This window comes from Gossypium arboreum, chromosome 1 (genome assembly GCF_025698485.1).
Source record: "Gossypium arboreum isolate Shixiya-1 chromosome 1, ASM2569848v2, whole genome shotgun sequence".
Classification (NCBI taxonomy): Eukaryota; Viridiplantae; Streptophyta; class Magnoliopsida; order Malvales; family Malvaceae; genus Gossypium; species Gossypium arboreum.
Genome location: NC_069070.1, coordinates 59434245 through 59447519, shown reverse-complemented (window position 1 = coordinate 59447519; position 13275 = coordinate 59434245).

The following is a 13275-nucleotide window of genomic DNA, read 5'->3' as shown; positions in this document are numbered from 1 at the left end:
TAATCAAAATATATTCAAAATTAACTTATTTAATCATTTATTCATTCAATTTAGTCCAAAAGACTCTTTAAGGCACATTTATACTTTTACCCCTAAACTTTCACATTTTTCACAATTTAGTCCTTATTTCATAAAATCACAAATTCATGCAATTTAACCACAACCCATGCTAGTCGAATTTCTCTGGTACTCAAATTATCCAATATCTCTCAATTATTTCACATTTCTACCACAAAATTTACACATTTTTTAATTTAATCTCTATTTTGCAATTTCACTAAAAATCACTTAACAAAACTTGTTTAACTATCAACAACCATTCAAAATCTATCATCAGCTATCAAAAGTCATACATATTCATCAATGGTAATAGTCAAATCTTTAACATTTTTGCAAATTAGTCCCTGGGCTAACTAGTACTAGCTACAACGATCTCAAAAACATAGAAATCTTTAAAAACAGATCAAAAACACATACCTAATTGATGAAAATAGATGTGCCAAACTTGAAGGTATAAAAATGGCTTCTCAAGCCCTAAAATTTGGTTGTGGAAGATGATATGAAGGCATATTTTTTTTTGTTTTACTTATTTTATGATAATTATGCTAATTACTATTATAAACTTAATGAAAAACCATTAATATCATCCATTTAATGTCCATATATGTCCACTCATGCTATTAATGGTCTAATTGCGACATAATGACCACCTCTTTTAAGTTCCATAGCTATTAGGCACCTTTAGCTAATAGAACATCACTTTTGTACTTTACGCAATTTAGTCTTTTTTCTCAAATTGACTATTTAAACGATAAAATTTCTTAACAAAAATTTCACACAATCATTCAATCATGCTATAAAAATTAAAATAATAAAATAAATATTTTGACCTCGAAATTTATGGTTCTGAAACCATGTTTCGATTTGACTAAAAATGAGTTGTTACAACTCTCCCCCATTAAGGATTTTCGTCCCCGAAAATCTTACCAGTGGATAGGTTAGGGTACTGTTTTCTCATAGCATCTTCGGGCTCCAACGTGGCTTCCTTAATATTGTGTTTATGCCAAATAACCTTCACTAGTGCTATGCATTTATTTCTTAATTCTTTGATTTCACGAGCTAAAATTCTAATAGGTTCTTCACTATACGTCAAATCAGTCTGTATCTCAACATCTACAGGAGAAATCACATGTGACTGATCGGATGTGACAGCCCAAAATTGACCCTAGTCGGGAAGTGGTTTCGGGACCGCTAAACCGAGTCACCGAAGCATTTGAATGTGATATTTATTGTCTAGAATATGTGAATATGAATGTGTGAAAGTTTTAAGCTTCTATTTAGTCGATTGCATGTGAATTTAGTTAATAGGACTTATGTGAGAAAATTTAGAAATGTGCTAGGCAAATGTAAGTGGCCTAGTAATGCATGTTATAAAGGTGATGGGTTTGCATGTCAAATTACCCAAAATTTGACTAGTGGTCGGCCATGCTATGGGATAAAAGGTATTATAAACCTTTTATGTTAGTGTTTTATGTTAGGAAAAATAAAATAAAGAGCATGGGCAATAAAATAATAATGGTTAGTAGGATGATGAAATAAAAAAAAAAAGAAAAAAAGGTTCTCATTTGTTTTCTTCTTGACCGAAAAATCAAAGGAAGGAGGGGAAGAAAAGGTTGAAGAGGTTCGGCCATACTTGTATCTAGATTAAGGTATGTTTGATGATGTTACATGAGATGCATGCATGTTTTAGTTGTTAGCTTGAGTTCTACCTAGCCCATGGTTTAAATCTTTGCTATGTGATGGAGATGATATTCGGCCATGGGTGTTGTCTTCTTGGTTGGTGTTTGATGTTGTGGTGATGATGCATGAAGATGAGTTAAGTTTCGCTAAGGTGGATTTGTGTTGATGTCATTTGCATGCTAAATGTGAAGCTTTGTAATGATACATGTGATGGTGGATTGATGCCTCTTGGATTTTCTTTTTAGCATTTTTTTGAGTTAGACATTAGGTTCTTTGTTTAACCCATGACCAAAATTGAAAGGGTATGGTGTCTTGATGCATTCGGCCATAGTAGGAAATATGGTTGTTGTTCATGTTATTTGCATGAGAAATGGTAGTAAGGTGAAGTGCAAATATTAGTATTTGATTACTAGTGTATATATGTGTATTAGACGAGTTTTGAACTTGAAACAAAATGGTATGTAGTTAATACAAGTAACCATATTTGTAGGAAGTATTAAGCATATAATTGGCCTTAATATAGACATGCATATTCGGCCATATGAGATAGATTGGTGTCGCATGTATTCGGTTAGGGGCAAGCATATTGATGCTTTTATCTTGACTTAGATAATCGGCTCAAGGAGAATTTGTTAAAGTGCTTAGTTAATTGATATTAGGTTAATGATGTGTGTATTCGGTCATGAAGGTGCACATGAGGAAATGTTAGATTAATTGTATTAAATTGCTCAATGTGATTAAAAATGCGTGTGACCACTTTGTATTTGAGCTAAAGGTGGCCATATGACCTATCAACTCCTTGTCATATTCGGCCATAAGCTAGCATAATGAGACTTTAATAAGTTAAATTTGCTTGAATTAGCTCAAGAGCTTAGAGGACCAAAGTTGGACAAGGGAAAGGAAAAAGTGATCGAATAGCCGCCGAAATCGTTCGACAACATCCGAAGTAAGTTTTCGAGTAATGAAACTTAGTTTACGATTTGATTAAGTCATGACGTGTAATCATAACAAATATACGGTGATATAATGATTCTACTTGAATTATATGCTGAATTAATTAGTCTATACGTATGATGGGTAGCCGTATGTGCATAGAAATCATGTCATGAAGCAAGCCAAATCATGCTGTTCGTATGTGGCTATTGAGCCGAAAATGGGAATGCTTAATAATTGAATTGTGTTTGAATTCTAGTTATGAAAATGAAATAAAGATGTGTCATGATTTACTGATATGTGCATGAATATTCGGATGCTAACGGGGTTAAGTCCCGAAGACATTTGTGCTAGTGATTAATTCCGGGCTAAGTCCCGAAGGCGTTTGTGCAAGTTACTAATTCCGGGCTAAGTCCTGAAGGCATTTGTGCGAGTTACTAATTCCGGGCTAAGTCCCGAAGGCATTTGTGCGAGTTACTATATCCGGGCTAAGTCCCGCAGGCATTTGTGCTAGTGACCATATCCGGACTAAGACCCGAAGGCCTTGTGCGAGTGGTTATATCCGGCTAAATCCTGAAGATAATTGGGTTTGGGAATGAGCGATTTTGCTGTAATAATTTCAATTAATACTCTCGTAAAATCCCAACAATGAGGTATGTTTCGTATGTGCATTGAGATAATTGATTCCTTCTAAATAGTATTTGCTCAATCGACTAACAAGTTTCCGGCTTTTATACAAGTTGATTCCTTACGTATGAATATAAGGGTTGGAAATGTGAAGTAGGTATGATTGTGAGAATATGTGTATATGAAATTATTCATTTAGTCGTATGAATGCTATACTTCAGTTGTGCATGATTTCATTGCTCAAAACTTACTAAGCATTAAATGCTTACTCCGTTTCTTTGATTCTCTGTTTTATAGATTTTGGTTCGTCAGCTATCGGACTCGGGATTGTCGAAGTCGAAGTCGTCCATACTATCAAAGCCCTTTTGGTACACTTTTGGTTGAACTCTGAAAATGGCATGTATAGGACTACCCTCTTTGTTGTTGGTCATGTACCCTTTGGTTTTGTATAAATTTGGATAGCCATGCGAAAATGGCTTATATATACCTTGAGCATAGCATTATAATCGTTTTGTATGGAAATGTTTGGCAACGGTTAGCCATTGGAATGGTTAATCATGATCATTTTGGTGCTTTGTATGACAAATTCTAGTTGATTCATGGAAAACCATGAAATAGGTAAAGTTTACCTTAAAAACAGATGCTGGCAGTAGTAGTGGTGTGGATTTGAAAAATCACTAAAAATAGTAGGAATGGAATTAAATAGTTAATAAATTATATAATCGAACCTTGATGAATCTACTTTCATATGGAAGAAACCAAATGATCATATGAGTAGTATTTTAAGAGATATTTAAGTTCTCGTGGAACAGGGCCAAAGCGATTTCTGGGTCCCCTGATCTGACTTTGGAAATTCACTATAAATTAACCAGAGATAATTAGAAGTCATGTCATATATTTATAGATTCCTTTTTGAGTTTAGTTTCATTAGAAACAAACGGCATAAGTATTGAAGCCTGTACGAGGAGATATCTAGGTCATAATGCATGAAGGTTGGAGTAGTTGAACCCTGAAACAGGGGAGACTTTAACTAATAAACTGTACTAATTGGCTTGACCAAAAATTCTAGAAAAAAAGTTTTAGAAGGATATGTGAGTGTAGTTTCAGGTAAAATTTACGAAACTGGTTTTCGAGTTTTGGAACTCAAGATATGGTTTTAAGGTGACAGTGACGCAGATTAGCCACTTGTGCGGAAATTTTTTAAAATGGATTGTGAAAATCAATGAATTAAATCTGTTAGCACCTCGTGTTCGACTCAAACAGCGGTCTCGTGCACGGGGTGTTACAATTTTATTGGTATCAGAGCTACGGTTTAGTCGATTCTAGTACTACCGTAATACGTTTGGGTCTAGCTATACATGCCATTATGTGATTATTTGATAGTGTGGCGATTTCTGACAATTGAAAATGTGTTTATTTATAGTAATGGATCCCGATCCCAACCGAGCGGTAGCTGATGACCTTGAGAGTGTAGAGCCTGCTCCCGCACAAGGGACAGTGCCGGCGGACTCTCAACCTATTGCTGGTAATCCGAATGTTGAGGCTAGACAAGCTTTTTATAGCGTGATGAATGATTGGTTCAACCAATACATTCGAACTAATACGACTGTTCCACAACCTCCATTCCCGACTAATACCACCCCCGCACCTACAATACCTCCGGCAACTGACCAAATAAGGTCAAATAAGCCCCCAGTTGACAGAATCTGAAAACACGGGGCTACTGAATTTAAAGCTACAGACAGCGATGATGCCGAGCAAGCTGAATTTTGGTTGGACAACACTATTCGGGTACTCGATGAGCTATCTTGCACACCCGATGAGTGCCTAAAGTGTACTATCTCCTTGCTACGTGATTCTGCCTACTATTGGTGGAATACGTTGACTTCTGTTGTGCCCAGAGAGTAAGTGCAACACCCCGTACCCGAGTCCGTTACCGGAATCGGACACAAGGTGCACACAGACTTAACTATTTTCACAGTCCATTTAGAAATTTCAAGACTAGCTGGTCACTGCGTCACTGTCGCCTTAAAAATCATATCTTTAGTTTCAAAGCTCAAAAATTTTTTTCGTAATTTTTCCCTGAAACTAGACTCATATGTCCATCTAAATATTTTTTTATAAAATTTTTGGTCAAGCCAATTAGTACATTTTATTAGTTAAAGTCTCCCCTATCCCAGGGTTCGACTACACTGACCTTCGTGTGTTACGAATTGAATATCTCCTTGTACAGGGATTTAATACTGATGACGTTTGTTTCTATAGAAACTAGACTCATAGAGGAATCTATACATATATGGAATGACTCCTAATTATCTCTGGTTAATTTACAATGTATTTACAAAGTCGGAACAGGGGATCCAGAAACCGTTCTGGCCCTGTTTCACGAGAACTTTAATATCTCTTAACATATAACTCATATGACCGTTTCGTTTCTTCCACATGAAAGTAGATTCATCAAAGTTCATTTACATAATTTATTCACTATTTAATACCATTCCTACTATTTTTACTGATTTTTCATATCCACATCACTGCTGCTGTCAGCATCTGCCTTTAAGGTAGGCTTTACCTATTTCATGATTTCCATGATTCAATTGGCCCCTTTTGCATACATAGCACAAAGTGTGATCATGATTAACCATCCCAATGGCTAATCGTTTCAAAACAATTCCATACCTCATAATGATCAACAAACAAACGATTATGGTACTAGGCTAAAAGCATATATAAGCCATTTTCGCATGGCCATCCAAGTTTACACAAAACCGAAAGGTACATGACCTTCAACAAAAGGGTAGTCCTATACATGCCATTTCAAAGTTCAACCAAAATTGTACCAAAATGGGGGCTTTGATAGTGTGGATGACTTGACTTGATGATCCCGAATCCGATAGCTAACGAGCAAAATCTATAAAAGCAGAGAAACAGAGAAGACGGAGTAAGCAATTTATGCTTAGTAAGTTTGAGCAAGAGATTCCAGACAACAAAAGCATAGCATTCATAAAGATAACGGATAATTTCATATGCACAAATTCTCAATATCATACTCATTTCACATTCCAACCCCTATGTTCATACATAAGGGATCATCTTAGCCACATATACGGAAACCCATTACTCGATCGAGCGAATATTATTGAAGGAATCAACTAATTCAAGCACATACGAACATACCTCATTGCTGGAATTTTCACAAGTGTATAAACTGAAATTTTTACAGCAAGATTGCTCGTTCTCGAATCACGTACCTTGAAATTTAACCGGATATAACGACTCACTCAAATGCCTTGGGACAAAGCCCGGTTATAGTAACTTCGCACGAATGCCTTGGGACTTAACCCGGGTTTAGTAACTTGCACAAATGCCTTGAGCTTAGCCCGATTTATTAACTCACACGAACGCTTCGGATCTTAGTCGGATATAGTCACTTAACACAAAGCCTTGGGACTTAGCCGGACATCATTCAAATAGCCAAGCACAATTATCAATAAAACATGACACATTCGTATTTCATTTTCATTAGCAAAATTCAAACACAAGTCACTTATCACATTTGCAATTTCAGCTCAATAGCCACACACAAAGAGCATGATCTAATCAAATCATAATCTAAGTTCCATTACTCGAGAACTTACATTGGATGTTGTCGAGCGATTTCGATGGCTACTCGACTACTTTTTCCTTCCCTTTATCGGATTTAGCTCCCCTTTGCTCTTGAGCTTAATTTGACAAATAAATTGATTTAATCATTTGAGCATCGAAAGAGGAATTCAAGGTACTTAGCCAATATATATACTCATTAGGCATCAAAGTCGCATATGTACGAATCATGAATCGAACTCAACACATTAGTTAATATTCCTCTTAGCGAATTTTCTAAGCCAAGAATAGGCATCAATATGCTTGCCTCTAACCGAATGCATGCACACCAATTTCCCCTCATGTGGCGAATATGCATGTCCATGTTGAGGCCAATTATACACTTATTACCACACAAAAACAGCATACATTTTACTAACTAATGCATTCCATATTGTAACTCAATACACATCTATCATTTCCTTCATAACCGAAACATCATCATAAGTAAGTATATACCTTGAAATAGTATATATATGTCATACCAATACATCATGCTCAAACATATATACATATATATATGCTAGAGCCGAATCTCAAGTTGATTGTAACTAAACATGAACATGATTTCGAAACACAAATCTTACTTTCCATGCAATGAGCCTAAATCACACTTATGGATGTACCATGGCCGAATACATCACGACACCATAATTTTGGTCATGATTACACAAAGAACTTAGTATCTCATTCAAAAAAAGCTTAAAGAAAATCTAAGAGTCCTCAATCCACCATCACATGTATCATCATCAAGCTTCATATTTAACATGCAATGGCATTAACTCAAAATCCACCTTGGCCAAATACCATCCCCATGATATAACAAAGATTTGAACCATGGGCTAATAAGAACATCAAGTTAGCAACCAAAAACATGCATGAATCTCATGGCACAACATCAAACATACCTTAATCTTGATGCAAGTATAGCCAAACCCCTTCCTAATCCTCTTCCAAACCAAGCATGAAGCAAAACTCTTCCTTATCCTTAGTATTTTCGGCCAAAAAGAGAGTGAAATGGATGAACAAAATTTTTTTGTTTTCTTTCCTACCTACACGGCAATGGGGAGGGAGAGAAGCCTTCACACACACATTTTTTTTTTCCATACTCCTTATTTTATTTATTCCAACATAACCCATTTGCCAAACATGTTTCATGACATGATTTTGCCCATAATTCCTTGTCATGGCCGGGCACTAGCTATTGGGGGGGGGAAATTTGACATGCAAGTCCATTGTTTTGCATGCATGCTTTAATTAGTCATCACACATTTCCCCATCATACTTTCAAAGTCTACTACTAGGTCCTTTCTAGTGAAATTCACATTTATAACTCTAAATCAAAACATCAAAAATGTCACACATGAGTTAACACACATTATAGGAAATAAAATAAATATTAAATTATTTTTATGCCTCGGTTTTGTGGTCCGAAACCACATTCCGACTAGGGTCGTTTTAAAAGGTGTCACAACTCTCCCCACTTAAGAAATTTTCGTCCCCGAAAATCTTACCGGTAAATAGATTTGGGTATCGCTCTTTCATAGAGTTCTCGGGTTCCCAAGTAGCTTCTTCTATTCCGTGTTTGAGCCATAACACTTTCACTAGCGAAACCTTTTTGTTTCGCAACTCTTTTACTTCACGAGCTAGGATACGAATCGGTTCTTCTTCATAACTCATATCGGCTTGAATTTCAACCTCTGATGGACTAAATACGTGCGACGGATCAGATCTATAACGTCGAAGCATTGAAGCGTGGAAGGCGTTGTGAATCTTTTCGAGTTCAGGGGCAAAATCAAGCGATACGCAATTGGGCCAACTCGTTCGAGAGATTAAATGCGGCCCAATGAATCTCGGCTCAACTTGCCCTTACGGCCGAATCTGAGTATCTTTTCCAAGGCGAAACTTTAAGAAACACTTTATCTCCCACGATACTCAATGTCCTTTCGTTTCAAATCCGCGTCACGATTTTTGATGATCGTGGCGCCTTGGACTTTCACGGATTACCTTTACCTTACATTCAGCATCTTTAATCAAATCCACTCCGAAAATTTTGTTTTCACCGAGCTCGGTCCAAAACAATGGTGTCGGCATTTATGCCCGTACAAAGCCTCGTAAAGCGCCATCTTAATACTTGATTGAAAACTATTGTTGTAGCGAATTCAATCAAAGGTAAATACCGTTCCCATGAACCACCGAACTCGAGAATGCAACATCTCAACATATCCTCAAGTATCTGAATTATCCGCTCGGATTGACCATCGGTTTGAGGGTGAAAAGCGGTCTTTGAAATGCAACTTGGTACCCAAAGCTTCTTGCAATTTCTTCCAAAATCGCGAGGTGAACCTCGGATCTCTATCCAACACAATGTAAATCGGTACCCGTGTAATCTCACAATCGAGAAACATACAATTCAGCTAGTTTATCCAATGAAAAATCCGTGACATACGGGGATAAAGTGAGCCGACTTAGTCAATCTATCAACAACAACCCAAATCGCATCCTTCTTACTTGCTGACAATGGCAGTCCGGACACAAAGTCCATTGTGACCCGATCCCATTTCCATTTGGGTATAGTGATCGGCTGAAGTAATCTGAAGGCACTTGATGTTCGCTTTCACTTGTTGACATATTAAACATCTCGAAACAAAGTCGGAGATGTCTCGTTTCATACCATGCCACCAAAACCGACGTTTCAAATCGTTGTACATCTTCGTACTCCCCGGGTGAATTGCCATTCGGCTACAATGGGCTTCGTTCGAATTATCGAAATGAGTTTGAATTCTTTGGAACACACAGACGACTTCGAACCTCAAACAATCGTCATCATCAATTTGAAACTCCGATTCCTTGTTGGAACACACTCGGCCCGTTTTGCAAGCAACTCATCGTCAACTTTACGAGCCTCACGAATTTGATGAGTTAACAATGGTTTGGCCTTTAATTGACTACTAACACATTGTCGGGTAGAATAGACAGTGTACATTCATTGCTCGAAGTAAAATAAGCAGTGATTTCCGGCAAGGCGTCCGCAACCACATTAGCCTTTCGGGTGATAATCAATGACGAGCTCATAATCTTTTAACAACTCGAGCCAACGTCTTTGTCGCAGATTTAAGTCTCTTTGAGTCATCAAATATTTGAGACTTTTGTGATCCGAGTACACATGGCAATTCTCACCAAATAAGTAATGTCGCCATATCTTTAAAGCGAATACGATGGCGACCGATTCGAGATCATGGGTCGGATAATTTTTCTCATGTGGCTTTAATTGTCTCGACGCGTAGGCCACAACTCGACCTTCTTGCATCAATCGCAACCTAACCCAAGTAGGGAGGCGTCACTATAGATGACAAACTCTTTGCGATTAATTTGCACTAAAAGCTGGAGCTTAGTCAAATGAGTTTTCAATTGATCGAAACTTTTCTGACACTTTTCCGTCCATTCAAACTTGACATCTTTCTGAAGCAGTTTCGTCATGGGTGTGGCTATCATTGAGAATCCTTTTACAAACCGTCGGTAGTAACCGGCAAGCCCCAAAAAGCTCCGAACCTCAGTAATATTCCTCGGAGGCTTCCAGTTAAGTATGGCTAAAATTTTACTCGGGTCGACTCGAATACCCGATGCAGATACCACATGACCCAAGAAGCTAGCCTCTCTTAACCAGAACTCGCACTTGCTGAACTTAGCGTATAACTGCTTGTCCCGTAAAACTTGCAACACTACTCTCAGGTGCTCCGCATGTTCGGTCTCATCTCTTGAATAGACCAAGATGTCGTCAATGAACACAACTACGAACAGATCCAAATACAGTCTGAAGATCCGATTCATCAAATCCATAAATACCGCAGGGGTATTGTGAGCCTAAATGGCATCACTAAGAACTCGTAGTGACCATATCTCGTTCTGAAGGCAGTTTTGGGTATATCCGAATCTCGGATTCGCAACTGATAATATAGCCCGATCTCAAATCTATTTTTGAGAACACTAAGGCTCCCTTCAGTTGATCGAACAAATCATCGATACGAGGTAACGGATATTTGTTCTTTATTGTCACTTTATTAAGCTGGCGATAGTCGATGCACAACCTCATAGTTCCGTCCTTCTTTTTCACAAACAACACTGGTACACCCCAAGGTGAAAAACTCGGGCGAGCAAAACCTCTATCCACCAACTCTTGTAACTGAGCTTTCAACTCCTTTAATTCCGTTGGTGCCATACAATACGGAGCTATCGAAATCGGTGTGGTCCCAGGTACAAGCTCAATACCAAACTCTATCTCCCGAACAGGTGGCAAACCCGGTAATTCTTCGGGAAAAACATTCGGGTAATCACAAACCACCGGCACAAATTCGGGTTTTACTTCTAACTCCTTATCATCAAGTACATACGCAAGGTATGCTTCGCACCCTTTCTTACATATTTACGGGCCAACATTGATGATATTACGGTGGCAACCCTTTAAGTCCGTAGATTCAACTCGGATCATCTCGTTATTTGCGCACCTCAAATCAATAGTTTTGCTTTTGCAATTCACAACCGCTTCATGCACGGTCAACCAATCCAACCCAAGAATAACATCAAATTCATCAAACAGCAAAAGCATCAAGTCCGCCGGAAAACAGGAACCTCGAATTACTAGGGACATTTCTTACACACTTTGTCGACCAACACATAACGACCCAAGGATTTGACACCGAATTACGAACTCGATGAGACTCAATAGGTAAAGTCTTCTTTGGATGCTAAGGTTTCGCATATATAAGAGTGAGTAGAACCGGGGTCAATTAAAGCAATCACATTAGTATCAAAGAGAGTGAAAGTACGGTAATAACATCGGCGAGGAAGCATCCTCACGTCTTGGCGTATGGCATAAGCCCTAGCAGAGCGCGAGCCTCGGATCTGGTCGTAGCATCTCTAGATCCTCTCTGACCACCACTAGCATTGCCCGTATTTCCAGATGGTCTACCTCGAGCAATGGTAGCACCTGGCTTCCCACTCTGATTTGTATTTTGTTCAGGCAACCTCAGGCAATCTTTAATAAAGTGGTCGACCGATCCGCACTTGTAACAGGAGCGGTCACGGAACCTACAGCTTCCAGAATGCCATTTGCCACAATGCTGACACTCCGTTCTGTCTCGACGTTCACTCCCAACACTGGCGACCGAAGTGCCTCGTGTACCCACAGGGGGTAAATCACGATCTCGTCTAAAAAGGCCCGAAGTGCCTCTAGACCAGCCCACATCATCTCTAAATTTCTTCGATGCATGTTGAAGAGACTTTCCCGAGGATCTTTTACGAAACTCTCCAATTCCCACATCAACATTTTGTTTTTCTTTTCTAAGCTCTTCGGCTTTACAAGCTCGCTCGACAAGTACGACGAACTCTCGTATTTCAAGAACGCCAACGAACATTTTATGTCTTCATTCAGCCCATCCTCGAAGCGTTTACACATGATAGCCTCGGACGAAACACATTCCGGCGTATCTACTAAGTCTAACAAATTTTCGCTCGTAATCGATGGCGACATAGAACCTTGCTTAAGCTCAAGAAATTCCTTCCGTTTTGATCAACAAATCTCGATGATATACTTTTTTGAAACTCGGTTTGGAAAAATTCCCAAGTTACTTGCTCTCGGGGCTGTGAAGTCGAGTGCTCCACCAATAGTAAGCGAATCACGTAGCAAGGAGATAGCACACTTTAGGCATTCATTGGGTGTACAAGATAGCTCATCGAGTGCCGGATAGTGTTGTCCAACCAAAATTCAGCTTGCTCGGCATCGTCGTTATCCGTAGCTTTGAATTGATAGCCCGTGTTTTCGGATTACATCAAGCTGGGGCTTATTCGACCTTATTTGGTCGATTCACGGAGGCATTGTAGGTCTTGCGGGCTGTGTTTGTTGGGAATGGAGGTTGTGGAACAGTAGTATTAGTTCGAATGTATTGGTTGAACCAATCATTCATCACGCTATAAAAGGCTTGCCTAGCCTCATCATTCGGATTGCTAGCAACAGGTTGAAAGTCCGTAAACCTTTGTCCCTTGTGCGGGAGCAAGCGCCACACTCTCCACATCATCGGCTATCACTCGGTTGGGATCGGGATCCATTACTATAAATAAACACAAATTCAAGCGTCGAAATCACCACACTATCAAATAATCACATAAAATGGCATGTATAGCTAGACCCAAACGCATTACGGTAGTCCTAGAATCGACTAAACCGTAGCTCGATACCAATAAAATTGTAACACTGCATGCCGAGTCCGTTACGGAATTGGACACAAGGTGCACAGACTTAACTATTTTCACAGTCCATTTAGAAATTTCTAGACT